Source organism: Plutella xylostella, chromosome 16 (genome assembly GCF_932276165.1).
Source record: "Plutella xylostella chromosome 16, ilPluXylo3.1, whole genome shotgun sequence".
Taxonomy (NCBI): domain Eukaryota; kingdom Metazoa; phylum Arthropoda; class Insecta; order Lepidoptera; family Plutellidae; genus Plutella; species Plutella xylostella.
This window is the reverse complement of record NC_063996.1, coordinates 149,820-166,930: the sequence shown is the minus strand read 5'-3', so window position 1 is coordinate 166,930 and position 17,111 is coordinate 149,820. Positions and strand designations below refer to the sequence as shown.

Here is a 17,111-nt window from a genome sequence, read left to right as displayed (position 1 = left end):
TGGTGAGTGTCTGTTTATTAGAAAACCTTAATTTTAAAACCGCAAGTCTTTCAGAACAGCCTATAAATTCAAGGATATAATGCTTCCATTTCTTCTTTACTAAAAATCCCACACCGTAAAGCCCAGCAGTGGTTCCGTAGTAGTAGAATATACTGTCATCCCGTTCTAGAGTCTCTTCTCCCGTTCTTCTCACTTCCGAGAGTCCTATTATATCCCAGTTAATATCTTTAATGGCATTATCCAGTTCCTCTAGTCGTTCGTCCTTCATAAGAGTTCGAACGTTGTAAGTCAAAAGGTTCAATCTAGTATCCGATTTGCAATGAGCCAAGTTCGTTTGACGGAGCGTCGTATTCGCCCGGGGATTCTTCGCACCCCCCGCTCCAGAGGTGGCTCGGCTACCGTCGTCGCCGGGGCCTCCGGAGCCGCCGGGCACTAGGGGCCGTGGTTCGGGTTGTGAATTCATGTTTGAAAGGGGGATTTGGACCTTACACCCACCGCGCTGGTCCAGTGCGTGTTGATGGGGATTGCGTCAGAGCCTCGTCGGTTGAACAGCAGGGTGCACCACGTGCAGGTGAGGATGACTTGGGTTTTTTAAAGATGATGGTAAAACCCCTTACACCCCATATACATACTTAGATAAGTTTTTTTTACATCCTTAATACTTTCATAGCACATAGAATTGGACTAGGAAGATTTATATTTAAGGCCCAATTGAAGATACCTTGTGGGACCTAAACCACCGACTATCCAACTATCATGATTATTTGCTCAGCGTCGACTGTCATTCACATCGCATCACCGACACTGCGCTAATCGACAGTTCCTGCAGGAGAAGTACACTCGAGTGACTGAAGTACAGCTCATTTCAGCTGATCGAATGTTGTATATAATGTATTACTGTTCGGTGTTTACACTCCGCTCAGGTTTTCTGGAATCTTAGCTTCAAACATGAGACATAAATAGGTAAGTATATAAAATAATTATTATTATGTTCATCTGCTTTCTACTACTCCAAAAGATAAATTATAAAAAAAAAAAACAGCTTACAACCAACCCTTTTTAACACCCTATAGGTTAGGTCCATTTAGAAAATATCGTATGTATGTATGGAGATTATCTGTGCTAGACTGTACCGTAGATAAGTTTGGGAACTCGTGTGCTGCCAACTCGAAGAACCTAATTGGTGGTGAAGCGAAGCCATGCAGTATTAACTTAATACTACTATTAAGTATATTATGAATATGTAATTGTATTCCTATTGTATACAGAGGGAAAACTGCCTGAAAGTCTTCCTGCTGAAGTTAATACGACATTTAAAAAAAACGACGACCGAATGGCGTAGTGGTTAGTGACCCTGACTACTGAGCCGAAGGTCCCGGGTTCGATTCCCGGCTGGGGCAGATATTTGTTTAAACACAGATATTTTTTCTCAGGTCTTGGATGTGCCCGTAAAATGGCAATAGGCCCGCCCCCTATTACATTGGGACCAACATAAGACTCTGGCGAAAAGTGGGTGCAGCAATGCACCTCTGCCTACCCCGCAAGGGAGTACATTAGTACAAGGCGTGAGTGTGTGTGTGTGTGTGTGTAAAAAAAAAAGAAATTGTGAATTTCGCATAGTTCGACCAATTGGTGGTATATTTTAAGCACTTTTACCGATGTTATTTGAAAAGACATTTATAAACGATGTCGCACCCCCCCCCCCTTTATTTGTAAAAATATATACAAAAACATATTTATTTTTTCTTGTATGCGTTATTTTATATTTATCTTAATAAAGTTGCATTTTTTTACATAAGTATTAGAACTAATTTGGCTATTATTAACCCACGTTGAGGTGGAAATGCGAACGCCTGTCGCTTCGCACTAACAGATTTAACTTGACGACTCTATTTTCGTGTGCCGTATATTTAGATGTCTGCTTCGTAATTAACATAATCGGGACTCGACTTGCTGAAACATTAGACATCTGGTAAACAAGTTATGTTTCTGGCGTAGGTACGTATAGGTACAGGCAGGAAAAATTGAGGTGAATTCTGAAACCATTTTCAATCTTATTAGTCTCGGTAAAACATGAGATCTATAGTGGCAATTTCGGTTTTGAATCATTTGTGTTATTATGTCCTGGGTGACTATAATTAAATATTTAACTACCCCCCCTACTATGCTTTATAATACCTACATCAATTAATTAAATTTGTAAAAAGGCTGAGTGAAGGGGTTCGTTCACGGGAAAACTATTGAATGCTTAGCGAAGTGGTTATTATATTATTAGTGGTGATTATTCTATCATAATTATGATTTTTACCGCGACCGAGCACCTAGGTACTCCTTATAAGTAGGTACATAATGATGGGCTGGTTCATGGCGACATCAATTAATGACAATCCGGACCGCAGTGGGGCTTCCATCACTAGTGATTAATAGACGCCCGTTGCCATGACGACGCCGCGCATACACCACATTTCGTGACACATTCCTCGCTCTGTAATGTGGTAGCTGTCATATTACACGCTGTGGAGTCAGCGAGGAGAGATTGTGACGTCATTATGCGCTTGCGCATACGGATGGCAAAAAATCTAAATAATTTGAGGGTTTATTGGGTACTGTGCGGATACCCCAAAAATTTTCCACATAATTTTAAGCGTGGAATACTTACTTACGTATCGTTTTAATCTATGTAGAAATAAAACTAGGTAGGTAACCATGACTGTGTTTTTTTGTAAAAAGTATTACTAGAGAAGCGTGTGTTTCTGCTATCTGTCCCTACACTACACCCAGATCATCAGCAGCTGTTACTTGAGAGCTAGCAACAGCAACAGCAGGCTCAGCGGAGTATTCACAATTTCACACGCTCATTGTCGCACCGAGTCCCCGAGTCACGGAGTCACGGGGCGCCCCACGCCACGGTGGGCCTCGGGGAGTCGGAGTTAGGACTTCAGGGCCGCATGTTGTGACAAATTAAACGACCTTCTTAACAAGATAACTAATGTGTATAGGTACAAATGATACAAATACAGTCATATCATCATAAGTGGCTGTTAGGTATTACTAACCATATAGGTATGTGTCATGAAGATTTCTGATTGTCATGATGAACCCCATTTTGATTTAACTAGGTACACTATTAATTTAAACCAATATCATGATGATAGTTGAATCCATAAACACATAACACAGGGAGGTAGGTAAGATTTATAAATGAACTTTAATTGTTTATTCAATTTTGCTTCGTTGTTTGTTATTGGCACGTACCACCTTAATTTAGTTTTGATGGTTTTTGGAGGACAAAAATCATTAAGTTAAAGGGTATTTTCCCCGAATAATTCATATAACCTCGATTTACAGCACACTGGGTATACAATACGTGACACACGATCAGACAGGGATCCGGGTAAAAGTACTTTTATCCGGGTATATTCCGGGGTAGTCTGAGACTAGCCGTGACAAAATGTTGCTTAATAATGGGGCTAGAATTTGAAATAGGTGCTGTAGTATCAAATAAGCCATTTTTGCCAAGTTTGTTTGGGATTCGGAATCCTTTGTTAACCAACAAACTAACCGTATTTATTAAAAAAAAAATGGGATATCTAACTTGTTCTTTTTAACTCATAATTTTTTGACCGAAAACAGGATACTTACATTTAAAAAAATGCAGGATTTAATCCGATCTATTTACAGTGATTATGAAACGTATTCAGAGACAATAGTCCATTGTCTCCGCCGCGAGGAAACTTCCTCAAACCCTCGCAGTTCAGGGAAATAATCACTTTATCGTAACAAAAACTAAACCACTCATCACGAGGCACTCGGCTGTCCATCAAGCGATGTCTTTGCTTGTGATTACTGAGAACACCGGGCAGTATTCATAACATTTTGAAAGGATTAGAAGATTTGCAAGTCGGCGCCAATGTTATTAACAAAATCCTTTGATAAATAGTTTTTATTTGTAAGTTTCTAAAACAAGTTAGGTATGCCATTTAAAAATTCCGTAGGAGTGTAATTCCGCCCCTCATATGCGTCCGCAGTTTGTCCTAGATCATTTGTGATTATATTTTGTGCATTGTACATAAGGACATAATGCCTATTTCATTTACTTTGGCCAATTACAGATCAATTTACTTACGTCTATTATAAAGGTTTCTTTGTCCGTTTACTTTAGGTTTTTAACCTTTTTTTTTTACTTACAGGAACATCTTTATCTACTACTAAAATAACTATTTAGTATTCAAACTTTTTTAGACCACTCAAGTGAAAGAAACAAAACAAGTGTAGCTTTAAAAAGTTAAGGAGCTTAAAAAGTGATTTTATTGTATTTTACGTACTTATTTATAACTACATAGGAAACCATTCTGCGCATCAGTCCTACATACTTATAAATAGAAGGATCTACCTGCGGGGCTGGTGTAGTCTAGTCCGAGGTCGTCGGGGCGGCGGCGGCGGCGGGAGGGAGACCTCAAGGCGGAATTATACTCAAGAATAGCTCTTTAAAATATCTCACTTTTCTATTTTCTTCACAAGTAAAAATAGAGCTATTAAATCGTTTCTCACATTGAAAGTTTCCAAAGTCGTACTAACTATCAGGTGCCGTATTCGTGCCACCTCAGCGTTACTGAAACGATATTTGTTTACAATTTATAGCTGATCCTCAGATCCTCTGAGTATTTCAGTAGTATCGTTGATGTACTAAACTCACTGTCGTATTGGTAAGGCTGAGGTGGCATGAAGACGCTAAATGGCCTTTCTTTCAGCAGCTTTCAGGGTCATGTCTTTTACTTCAGTAGCAGTGGCCGCGGCGGTGGCGGTAGCGCTACGACACTTCGGCCCATCTGGACATTATCAGAAATACTTTCAGACAGATCAAACATTATCCGTCATATTTATTGATGCTGGAGCTGATGCTGACTAACTTAAATAATTATTTAAAGTTACTTAGTAATGGACCAGAATCCACGTAACTGACATTATTTAGCCGACAGCCGAGACCCCGAGCGACGCAAGGTGAAGGCTTCCTCGGAAGTGATTAATTACTTTGATTGTCCGTGAACAAGTTGCAAGTGGAGTCCGAGCCGCCACCGGACCCGGCTAGTGGCGGGCGGCGGGTCGCGCTGCCCCCCTCGGGCCAACCACTAACAGTAGGTATATAAGCACAAGTTTTCAAGGACGATGTCTGGACATGAGGTTGAGGAGGGTACAGTTAGATTAAATAGTAGTTATGTACTCTTTTTTTCAGATGATACATTCGGTCAGATGGCACCATTGAGTAGAGGGTACACCCGAGTCCGCGTTGTTCTATGGATGGCACTTGTGCAATTCTTTGCGTGATAAGCACTAGATCTGCACTAGGGCTTCTCACAGTGCTTTACAATGTGATATGAATTAGCCAGTCAGATTAGCGTCGAGACGCACCCTGGGCAGTTAGCGATAGACGATGACACTTACACTGACTGTTAAAACTGCAGCAGTCCAGTTGCTATGCTGGGGGCTCCTTGCACCCCAGCTCGGAACTACGAACACGCTGACCTGACCATACCTGACCCAGCAACACCAACTTACACGTGTAACGTCTCTGAACAATTCGATCGATGAAACATAATCAAGAGCAGGTGAAATGCAAGCCGGCGATATTCGACGCTGGTCGGTGTCGATGTCGATGCGTCTACTCGCTCTCACGTCACATGCAGGCCACGCCGGGGCCGGGGGCGGGGGCCGGGGGGCTGTTGTCACGCGGAGTCCAATGAGCAGGCGTGACGTCATCAGCAGAACTAATCATCATTCATCTGTCATTTGATGCCTTCATCCGTGTTCTTAGCGGGAGGCATGTATGGTGACACGAGCCCTTACATGGATAGAACCATATTATATTATGTGAACTTTACAGTATACACGATAACTTTATATATAGAGTAGGTATATAAAGAAGTGGTATAGGTGCTAAGCCGAATGGGGGTGAATCAGGGGGTGAATCTGAACAACTTTTAGGGTGCTTTACAATGTCAGAGCAAGAGATCATAGATTTAATTTTGATTAACTTTTTGGTGGAAGCCACCCCCAAACTTTTGACTGACGTTTGACAGACGACTATAAATACGTTTAGCGTTTGGCGAAATTCCACCTGAAGGTATTTTGTTAAAGAACGATTAGAGATAAAATAATTTTTAGAATAGGTAATGGCGTACCTGGTACCTGTATGTATTAATCACTAGGGTTAATTACAAGCATTAGATGCTGCATCTGAAATACTTTAACATGTGGTAATTAGCCGTATGTAGCAACAAGCGACTGTTACAGGAAGGTTAAATAATATGACTTATTTGCAGTGTTGCAACTATATTTTTATTACAAGCAAAAAATTGCGCTCGAGATGTGAGCTATAAATAGTTTTTGCAAGCTTCTCAATTATTAGGTGGATTTCACACTAAATATTACATAACTGTGTATGCATATGGTTTATAATGTTTTCGTCATCACCATCACGACCCATCACGTCCCCAGTGCTGGGTGCCCGGGTCTCCTTCTAATTTAGGAAGGGGTTTAGGCCTAGTCCACCACTCTGGAGAAGAATAGGTGGAGATGGGCACTGTCATTGAGAATGAGAGATTATGTTCTATCAATAGAACAATTTCTAGATATGAGCTTTAATACTTTGGGTTTTTTTATCAACTAGGTATGATACATAGTTAATTATTATAAATACCTACCTTTATTCTAAATTTAGGAATAAAAAATATTGTGTATATATAGGCCCAGAACCTAAATATAAATAACTCATAGTAAAAAAAGGTAATTGATTCATATAACAAATATTGATCTTTGCCCTCCGCAGTGTCTACAGGGCCTTATCTAATGAATGCGAAGTGAAATGTGCGACTGTTAGCAACAAATGTACAGATTTTTATTTCAATTGTGAAATTCAGCATTTTGTCGGCTCGTGTAACATAGTTATTGCTGATATCCGGGTTATGGGGTTTAAATTTTAACTGTTTCAGGAAAAAAATGAGGATAGCATTTAAAACAGGTGATTTACAATGATGAATGAACAGGTTGGTAGAGTCAGCAGCTGCATGCAGGTGGCAAAAAACGTAACGGCTTACCTACTAGCTCTAATAATATTTACAAGGATTCTGTTAGAATAATTGAGGAGTTTTCTCGAACAACGCTGTATGTTACCTACATCTATGTATCAATACTGAAAAAACGCTTAAAAAGTTTAAAAATAATGCTGCGATTGAAGGTTTTTCAGTCGTTACATAGATGTAATATGCAGTTTTGTTCGAGCACACTCCTAAATTTTATGATCTGATAAGTACCTACCTAGTAGGACTACAGATTTATTCATCACCAACACGACTCTCAAGTTAAGGACGGTATTAGTTCAAGTTCCAATGTATAATGATGCTTGGGATGAGGAGATCTGCCGAGTATCCCTCGATGGCCTCCTAGGGCATAGCTCGGGGGCTGAGCGTGCGCGTCTGCTGGCTGTATCCCGCCCTGAGTCCGGGCTGTGGCTTCACGCTTTGCCATCGCCGCACTTAGGGACTTTGTTAGATGACAATTCCTTGCGTGTGGCGGTGGCACTTCGTCTGGGCTGTGACGTATGTCAGCCGCATCGCTGTGTTTGTGGTGCAAACGTTGACGTGCAGGGACGCCATGGGCTTCATTGTGTCCGAAGTGCAGGCAGAATCTCACGGCATCACGCAATAAATGATATCGTTCGGAGGGCTCTCATTTCTGCTGACATTCCGGCGGTTCTTGAGCCGCCGGGGTTCAGTCGCAGTGATGGGAGGCGTCCGGACGGTCTCACCTTGATACCGTGGGAGAAAGGTCGGTGCCTGCTCTGGGACGCCACATGCGTCTGCACATTTGCCCCGTCCCACGTGGGGCACACTGCTGGCACGGTGGGTGCGGCTGCCGAGGCGGCTGCACGACAGAAGTGCGTCAAATACGGCCAGTTGATTGCGGGTGGCTATATTTTTGTGCCTCTTGCCATTGAGGCCACTGGGGTTTGGGGGGAACAGGGGAGGCAGTTCGTCAGGGAGATTGGGCGACGCTTGAGGAGCCGCGGTTTTGACTACCGCTCTGGGGCGTACCTGGCACAGAGGATCTCCCTTGCCGTGCAGCGCGGCAACGCAGCTAGCGTTATGGGGACTTTTGGGTCGGGTGCGTCCTGGGGTGGTTTATTTAGCTAAGTAAGTTGTGTTTTGTTTGTTTGTTTGTTTTATTTTTATTTTTTTATGTATTTTATTTTTGACGAAGCTAGGGTGGATTTTATGTTTAATGTTTGATAAATTTTGTATTTTATTTAATAAATGATTTGAATTCATGTATAATGATATCATACTGACTGTATCTACTAACCGTATTTGATTACAGAGCTACAGTTAGCGAGATGACATAAGGAAAAACACCGAAACATATACCAGTGTTTAGTAGTTACATACCGCGCTCTTACCAGCTGATTATGTTAAGGGCAAGTCACCCATCACAGCCGGGCAGTCGGTGGTGCTTCCACTCCTTCAGTCAGGATAGAGATCATACATAGCTGTCTCATACATACTTAGATAATGTTAATTATTCAGAGGACCACCAGCATGTCCCGGTTAAGATGCCGTTTTTTTTAGAAGTGTAAAGAAGTAAGTACTACTAAAGTATCTTTAAAGTAGGAGGTGTTGCAAAAAGTGGTAAGGGCTCAATTTAAATAACTTGGAAACTGGTTCATCGACTTTTGGAAATTCGTGATAAACTTCTTATTGTGATTTGTGATATGAGATTTTATATGAAGTGTTTATAAATGGTGTCTATGTGTGTGTGGTAGGATAAAAACTAAACAGATAATACCTACGCTTCGCTAGACTCCAGGCGCTAAGCGCGGCCGGCCTCTGTGTTTTGTCACCGACACGTAAGAAGTATAAACATGTGTCGGATGGTGCTTCGCCTTATCCCGCTGGTTGCTGATAATCTTCCGTAATGAGACGTTGCAGCGCAGGCGGCCGCGGCCGGTGACTTGTCGTTTGTGTGAAATTTTCCACCCTGAGGCCCTATCGCGAAGTCAAAACGAAGTAATTAGTGACAAATTCAATACATTTTGATCCGCAAAACGCGCTGCTGATGCCGTACTGAATTCTTGCTTGTTATTGCATTACGGTGGTACTGTATACATGCAGTAAACGTTTCTTCAGATAAAAAAATGTTATGATGTTCGTGTGATGAAGTATGATAAGCTTACCTTATTAACCAAAGACTATCAATTTATATTAAGTACTAGCTGTTCCCGCGAGCTTCGCTTCGCCTTAAAAAGTTTTCCCGTGGGAATTCCGGGATAAAAAGTAGCCTATGTTCTTTCCCAGGGTCTAGACCGTATGTATACCAAATTTCATTCAAATCCGTTCAGTAGTTTTGGCGTGAAAGAGTAACAGACAGACAGACAGACAGACAGACACAGTTACTTTCGCATTTATAATATTAGTTAGGATAATAATAATTATTCTATCTATCCAGTAACTAATAAATCTCATGCCCAGTAATAAACAAACCTTGGTTAGATACATAAGTAGTAGTTGATTTATAATGATTAATCCGATCTCGCACTTTGATAATTCTACTGCGAAACTAATAATAATATAAAATAATAGTTTTTCATTAAATTTATTGAAACTTCAGACTGACAGACCGCTGCCTGTTTACTAATAAACGTTTTCAAGCACACCTCCCGTAATGAATCTATATCTCATTTACATCGTTGATCGTGAGACCGGCACGCCCTCTGGCTGGTTACAGCGGCTGTAACGCGGGTACCAGGGCGGCACGGCGCGCAGGAGCTCGCCCGCAGCGGGAGGGAGCGAGCACACGCGTACCTTACAAAGGCAAAATTGCCCTTATTTATATCTCCTCGAGCTTCCTCGTTCCCTGGTAATTGGCAGTGATTTGTTGACTGGTGGCGCCCCGCGGCGCTACCCGTGTAGACTACAAAATACGCGGGTACATTTTCAACTTTTCAGAGTTATTTTTACATATCGCGTATCTTTACGTTATTAATTATAAGTAAGTACAAATATTTAAGAAATACCTAATAACTGCAAAGATATCATGCAGGCTTATTCAACATGTACGGAAATTTGATTTGCACTGCTACCTCCTAGGTAGGTACTCGTATCGCTTATTTTAATTACTTACAGTTATTTAATTAGACTGATTCAGAACTATGAACTATTACTACTATCTATGTATTTAAAATCCTGATGTAATACCAGCAGCGTCAATGTTCACGAGCAAAAACAATAACAATAAGATAAAACACAACGTGCCATAAAAGCGCCATCTAAAATTAACAGCAAATCTTTCCACGCACATTCAAGAACAGTAAAGTTTATCAGTTATTAAAATAAGCTCAAAGTTAGGTCCATTACATTTACATTACGTTTACGCGTAATGATTGTTTGGAGCTGAGCGACACCACGAGAGGGGGGGGCGGTTCAAATACTTATCAATACATCACCCGAGTCCGCGTTGTTCTATGTATCAATAAGACGGCCGTGAACTGTAAATTGTAAATGTTCATGTAAGTACATAAATATCTTACAAATAAATATTGAACGATCCACCAACAACGAACCACCGTTATAATGCATCCGGTGCATAATTAATTAATTCGGACATGTGAGGCGATGTGCCGAGATACTCGTAAGACTATACATATACAGGGTGGAATTTTATAGGTAGGTAGGTTTTATAATTAAGCCAACGAGACATTATTCACTGATATACGTAATTCGTCCCTGTACCTACATTTTAGCTTATAAAATCAACGAAATAAGGTATTTCTAATATTCCTACCCATGTTTCTAAACTCGGATAGACGATTCTAATGATTGTTATTATAGACTGGGGAAGTTTCCGCACTACGGCAGACCTAGCTATGCAAACAACATTCAAATTTTAATACAGTTCATAGCCTACATTATCTCAATAACAGTAAGTCGGTTGCTCCAGATTCTCTGATTCCGTATGAGCTAATGTAATCGCGTGGTCAACGTGATGTAAATCCTGAAACGGGACCGCCGGCCGATCCACCTGAAATTGTAGAGCATCTGAACGAAATGGAACGTTGTTATTTTATAAAATAGCCTAGCCGTTTCCTGCGATCTTCGTCATAATTGAGATATGCATGGTGCCGGGGCTAGAGTTGCTGGCTTAACGTCGGGCCGCCGCTACGCCGCTCCGATCCTACGCTTTCAACCTACTTGCGTTACGCCGCTCCTCGCTTATGAAGTACTTTCGTTATGCCGCACATTTTCAAGTTAAGGGGATGCCCTCCTATAAACATTTAATTTTTTTACTAATATTAGATACATAGATAGATAGAATACTCTTCCTTTGTACACACACATATGAAACATAACTTAACATATGTACAAAACTGGCAGTCTTATCGCTTAAAGCGATTTTTCAAGAAAACCATAGGGATGAAAGATATTTATGATCAAAGAAGTGTACTAAATAATCAGTAAATAAATGATGCAGGTATACATGACATAATAATATATACTGATATGATTTAGTATATCTACAATTTTGAAATGTACTTCAATATTGTAACTTTTTCATTACTTGTATGTATTTAAAAAAAATCACGTATATACTATGCATATAATGCACAAGTTCATAGATATTTACAGGTAGATTTAAATTTCCAATTGTCTATCAGTATTTTTCACAAAAATATACCTCTGCCCTCATACAAAAACATACCTAAAACAACTCCCCCTAAACAACTCCTCAAAACACCTTACGATTGCTGAGATATTTACAGATTTAAATTTACAAATTAATTGTCTACCAGTATATTTCACAAAAATATACCTCTGCTCTCATACAAAAATATACCTTAAACAACTCCCCAAAACACCTTACACTTTTTTTTTATATATAAAGATTTTTCCCAAAATAGTTGTCTATGAAAAAATGCAGTAGATAGAGCAATACAACATAGGTATATGAAATGTACTTACAGTGCCACAAACTTATCTGTTCCGGTTAGAGTTCACGTAAATTTCTAATATTTCTTAATTCTCTAGGATGTTAAGTTCTACCGTAATGGTAATTTACCCTTGTGGTTTAAATAAATCCATCTAATCTATATCAATATATAATTTTTTAGTGAGTAACGAGATATGGAATAATTTAATTTGTTCTCACCGGAACAGATAAGTTTGTCGCACTATACATATATCTATACCTAACCTATATACTATATAAATCATATTATACTATATGTATGTATCTAATACAATAGATATATTAAACATAATGTATAATACTACGTATATAATATAATACAATATTTACCTACTAATACATAGTAAGTTAAAGTCAAAACATACAGTTTAAACCTTTAATACAATGTTAGGAATTACACTATTGGTGCAAAACTTATGAATGTAGTATTTTTGCGTCAGCGGTTAACTGATAGTGCGAGGAATATTCCCGCGGCCGCGAAACCCCGGGTTATCGCCCACAGGGGGCCAGACACATACATACAGACATAGGTACATACATAATCTTTAATAACGTCAGGGTCATTAAAAATATAGGGATGATAGAGTCTGACAACGCTAGCTTTGCAACACGAAAATATAGTAAAATTTAACGGGTAAAAGTACCTATCCCTAAATTAATGAACTACTTAACACATAATTATAGGGATAGGTATCAGATATTTCAAAGAATATTTACCTTTAGCAAGCTCAGACTAAAGCCCTTCATTATAAACAATTACAGTAGAATCTGTATTCTACTGGCCATTTTTTGTATCCTGAAACATTGGGTTTTCCTCTAGTGTCGGTGACAAAGGAACACGAGAGCTGGACTAGGGTGATCAGCGAATCAGCTTAGGAAAGTGGGTGATTCCCCAGGGTGTCGGCAGTGGCTGGATGATGAATCAATCATCGCGTCGCAGCAGCCGGTAGCGGCTGCAGTAGGGATAATTGTGCCACAATGCAACGCAGCCCACTCCGTTTTTTTGGTAATTTGGTACCTAATTTCTTAGATTTTCTTATCTTTTCTCAGCGCATGATTTCATCATAAAATAATTCTTTATTTTTATAGCAGTTCGTACGTAAGTAGTTAAGTTAATGAATGAATTAGCAACTTACAACTTTAATTAACATTACATTAGCTAACTGTGAGTATGTTTTTTTTATGAATGAGCCTAAAACACTAGTGAAGAATTGTTATGCAATAATCTGTGAGGGTCGGCCTGGTGACGTCACAGTGATGTCACGAGTGCGGAGGCTCGTGCTATGGGAACCGATCGCTTATTTCGACAGCGATAACAAGGACCGTGTGGCCTAATGGATAAGGCGTCGGACTTCGGATCCGAAGATTGCAGGTTCGAGTCCTGTCACGGTCGAAAATTAGAAATTTTTATTTTAGGAAAGGATTATAGGAATAAGTTTTTAGTTATGTAACAAAACGAATGCAAATTATTTATTATAATTAATATTCTACTTACATTATAACTAGGTACTATTGCGCAATACAAAATTTAATATTCTAATAATAAATTATTTTTTGTCGCCTTTTGAAAATTGGATTCTTGGATACTGTATCCGGGTGAGGAAAGCCGAGGAAGGAGTTACCTGCGCTGCATGTGTTTCATATTTGTAAGTTTTTCTCAGATTAAGCAGAATCTAGCCGGATTTCCCTACAAATTTATTTTCCCACCGAAAATATTCGTCGATGACTTATGTAACCGACACGAACGGTACCAGGACTGTATAAGGGTAAACAGCCAAAACAGGAAACCATTTTATAAGTTTTGAGGTCGCCAGCCATTTGCAATTCAAAACCTTACGTGGTCCATTTGAAGCATTGTTTTGACAAAGAAATAATTTAATAATTTAAATGTTTGTATTCGGGGAAAACCTGTAACCCGATTAGCGAAGGATGATGAAATATTGGTTAGGGTTAAGCATAAGAAACCAACATGGCATACCTACCTCACGATGTACAATAAAATTATTGTACATACATAGGCATAGCATATGTATGTATTGAACTTGCATTAGCTAAGACAACAAGAGCCTTGCTGAAGGTTTCAGGCGTGCCCCGTTCTTTGACCCAGACTGTATATTTCAACTTAACTGGTACCCATACTAAAGTAGTTGAAGTATTATGGGTTTCGGATATAAGCTTTTTTTATTGAACTACGTTATCACTGGTCATGGATTCATAGTCGTAGCTACATAAATTACAATAGTAACATATTATTTACATTTGGCCGCTGCTGGTACACATGATGATTGATGAGCCACTTGACCCGCTGAATGTTGACATCGGCAGCTATCGCCTCCATTCCTGCAATCCAACTGCCCACCACTGGCAGGGTTCCGTGGGACAAACATACAATCGGTGAATGCAGATACGGAGAACCAAATAAATGGAAAACGGTGTCGCTCATGTTCTTATCGTGTGGGAGACAAAAACTAGACTAGTGTATAAGTACCTTAATTGGAAGAAAGGGTTTTAGGCCCAGTCCTCCACTATTTTGTCAGATTAGTTGTCAGTCGCCGACTGCTTTAAAAGTAATGTTATGTTATACTTGCCGCATTAATATTATGAAACATATGAAACCCTGCAATACGAAATCTATTCACAAACTTGGACAAATCATTAGATTAGTATTTCGCCCGCGTCATGTTATTGCTCACTAATATTTGTTTTGTGTCCGCGCGCGGACGTCATCGCGAGACATTGACTCCAAAAACTTGCCAAACCTGGACGCCACGCCGTAGCCCGCTGCAAAACTTAAACATACTGCCACGGCAATTTCACCCTTATAACCAGGGCCTTAAGATGATGAAAGTTAGAGGTGTAAGTTGGCAATGTCCTTTAATGTCTTGGCCCTTGGCCCACAGAGATCTGTAGATGGAAGATTGATGACTGTCAAGTCGCATTGTTCATAACAAAACTTTGAAAAACAAGCCATTAATGACGTGACGTGGTTATGGTTAGACTGTGAAGGTATCTTTTCAATTTGCGCTTTCAGTTCTATCCTGAATATTCCATTCATATTATATCTATATTCCATGGTAATTGCTACACTAGTAGTTTCACTAGTTACAGTGGGTGCTCATCACTCTACAAGTCTACAGCACTCTACACTATCGACATAGCGACATGGTAAGGTTCCTATAGTTCAGTCTCCCACTGTCCAGCACATTGGTAATCAGTTCACGGTTCACGCCGCCTACTTCTCGTTGTATCATTGTCACATTGCGCCTGGCACTGCGAGTGAGCTGGTTATTTATTATCATGTCGTGGTTATGTGTATAGAGAACCAGGCGTGCAGATTCCGGTAAAACCTCCTGCAGGAGACTCGCACTCTCACAGCGGAGATTGAAACAGGACCACAGGACATAACATAATATGGCACATCAATTTATTTTAATAGATGGTTCTTAGACCAGCAAAAATTTGCTGAAAAAAACACCCTATAACCTCGTTTCAGCTAAGATTTTATTATATGCTACGATGATAACTGTCACAAGAATCATCTTAGCTGAAACGAGGTATGTATAATACCTATATACTTAGGTACTTGCACCAGGGTCGGGGTCCGGGGAGGGTCTCCGGGTCAGTGACAGCTCTAAAAGCCCTACACTACACACATGGATCTCATCATTTCCGCGGCGAGACATCGTAACAGTTTGAACGAGTATTGGACTGTTCCAGTAAGTATCAATGACTGCGGCTCTTCAGTTGTGAAAATAATCTAAGTACTTTATCTATTAAAAAAACCTGATCGAAGGTTTCGGCTTCCATTTTTTTATAATCTTACTTACCTATACGTATTTATAATCTTGAATTTGAAATATTAAACATAAGTAAATAGAACTAATTACTTACCAAAATGATGCATCATCATTCAAAATATGCCTACTCTACTCGTGAGTTTAAAAGATAGTAGAATAGTTTAAAAATATAATAAAAAATAAGAAGGTAATCTTCAAAGATGACCCCTTTTCTTCAATATTTGTCAATCAATCTAATATCCAGGTCACCATACATTTTAAGAAAGCTTTTTTTCTCAAATTACTCTCAGTCCTTGACTTAGTTTATTTCAGGAGTCATTTTCCTGCCTACCTACGTACTTTCCTACCTACGTTTTCACACCTCTTCTAAGAATTCTCCACAATATCTATAGCAAATAGCTAGTTATTGGTTCAGCTAAATAGTAAGTAATTCAATCAATCATCAATTATCCGTCACAGAGTCCGCCAACGCTATCGATGCAGCGGGTAAAAATATGGTACTTACTTACATTAAGTATTATTTTCTTTTATGCCGAAATGTTAATAATTCTTTAGGATTCTTTGGTACACTTGGTGAAAGAAGTGTTATTTTTGCAGCCCAGTGTAACTGCAAGATATAAAACCATTTATCAGCTTAAGAATCTTAAGAATGAATCTACTGGACGAATCTAGTTCAATCTACTATGTAAGAAACAAAGTAAATCTACCTATACAAGCCACATGCTGTGGCGGTGTGGCGGGACGGGAGTGACCAATTGACTCATTTGTTGTTATGGGTTCCTGGTAATCTATTGTTTTTATTAGTTCACCTCCTACTCGATACTCCTACTACCCGCTGAAAGAACGGCGCGGGTACCTACTTGTTTCTGCGAAGGTCAAGACACCGTAGAAATTAATTTAACGTAATCGATACCAATATTGCTATAGTTTGAGTGGCATATTTGATGTGTTGTCCATAAAGCCTAATACTTATAAACCCACGAGCAAACATTAGTTAGGTACGCAATAATGCGTTGAATGAAAGTGAAAAATGCCTGACGTTATAGTATTAGCAAATACACTGATCCAAGTCAAGCATTAGGTACACTACCACAAAATACAGGAGTAGGTATTCCGTGTAAGAAAATGTAACTAATTTTACAGGTAAACTCTACAAAACGGAATACTTGCTGATAACGTTTTAACCATGAATTTACTAGACGAGGATCCCGTGCCAGGGCTCCATCAGGCACGAGGAGGTGTCGGAGGCCGCAGCCTCCCCAGCCGCACGGCATCCTTGGACCCGCTATCATGCTAAAT

At 39.7% G+C, this 17,111-nt stretch overlaps 1 non-coding gene across 1 annotated transcript; it reads left to right on the top strand.

The window, feature by feature from the left end:
- The first annotated feature begins 13,335 nt into the window (after positions 1-13,335).
- Trnar-ucg lies at positions 13,336-13,408 on the top strand. Its single transcript has one exon. It is a non-coding gene; the product is annotated as a tRNA-Arg (tRNA).
- The last annotated feature ends 3,703 nt before the right edge of the window (positions 13,409-17,111 follow it).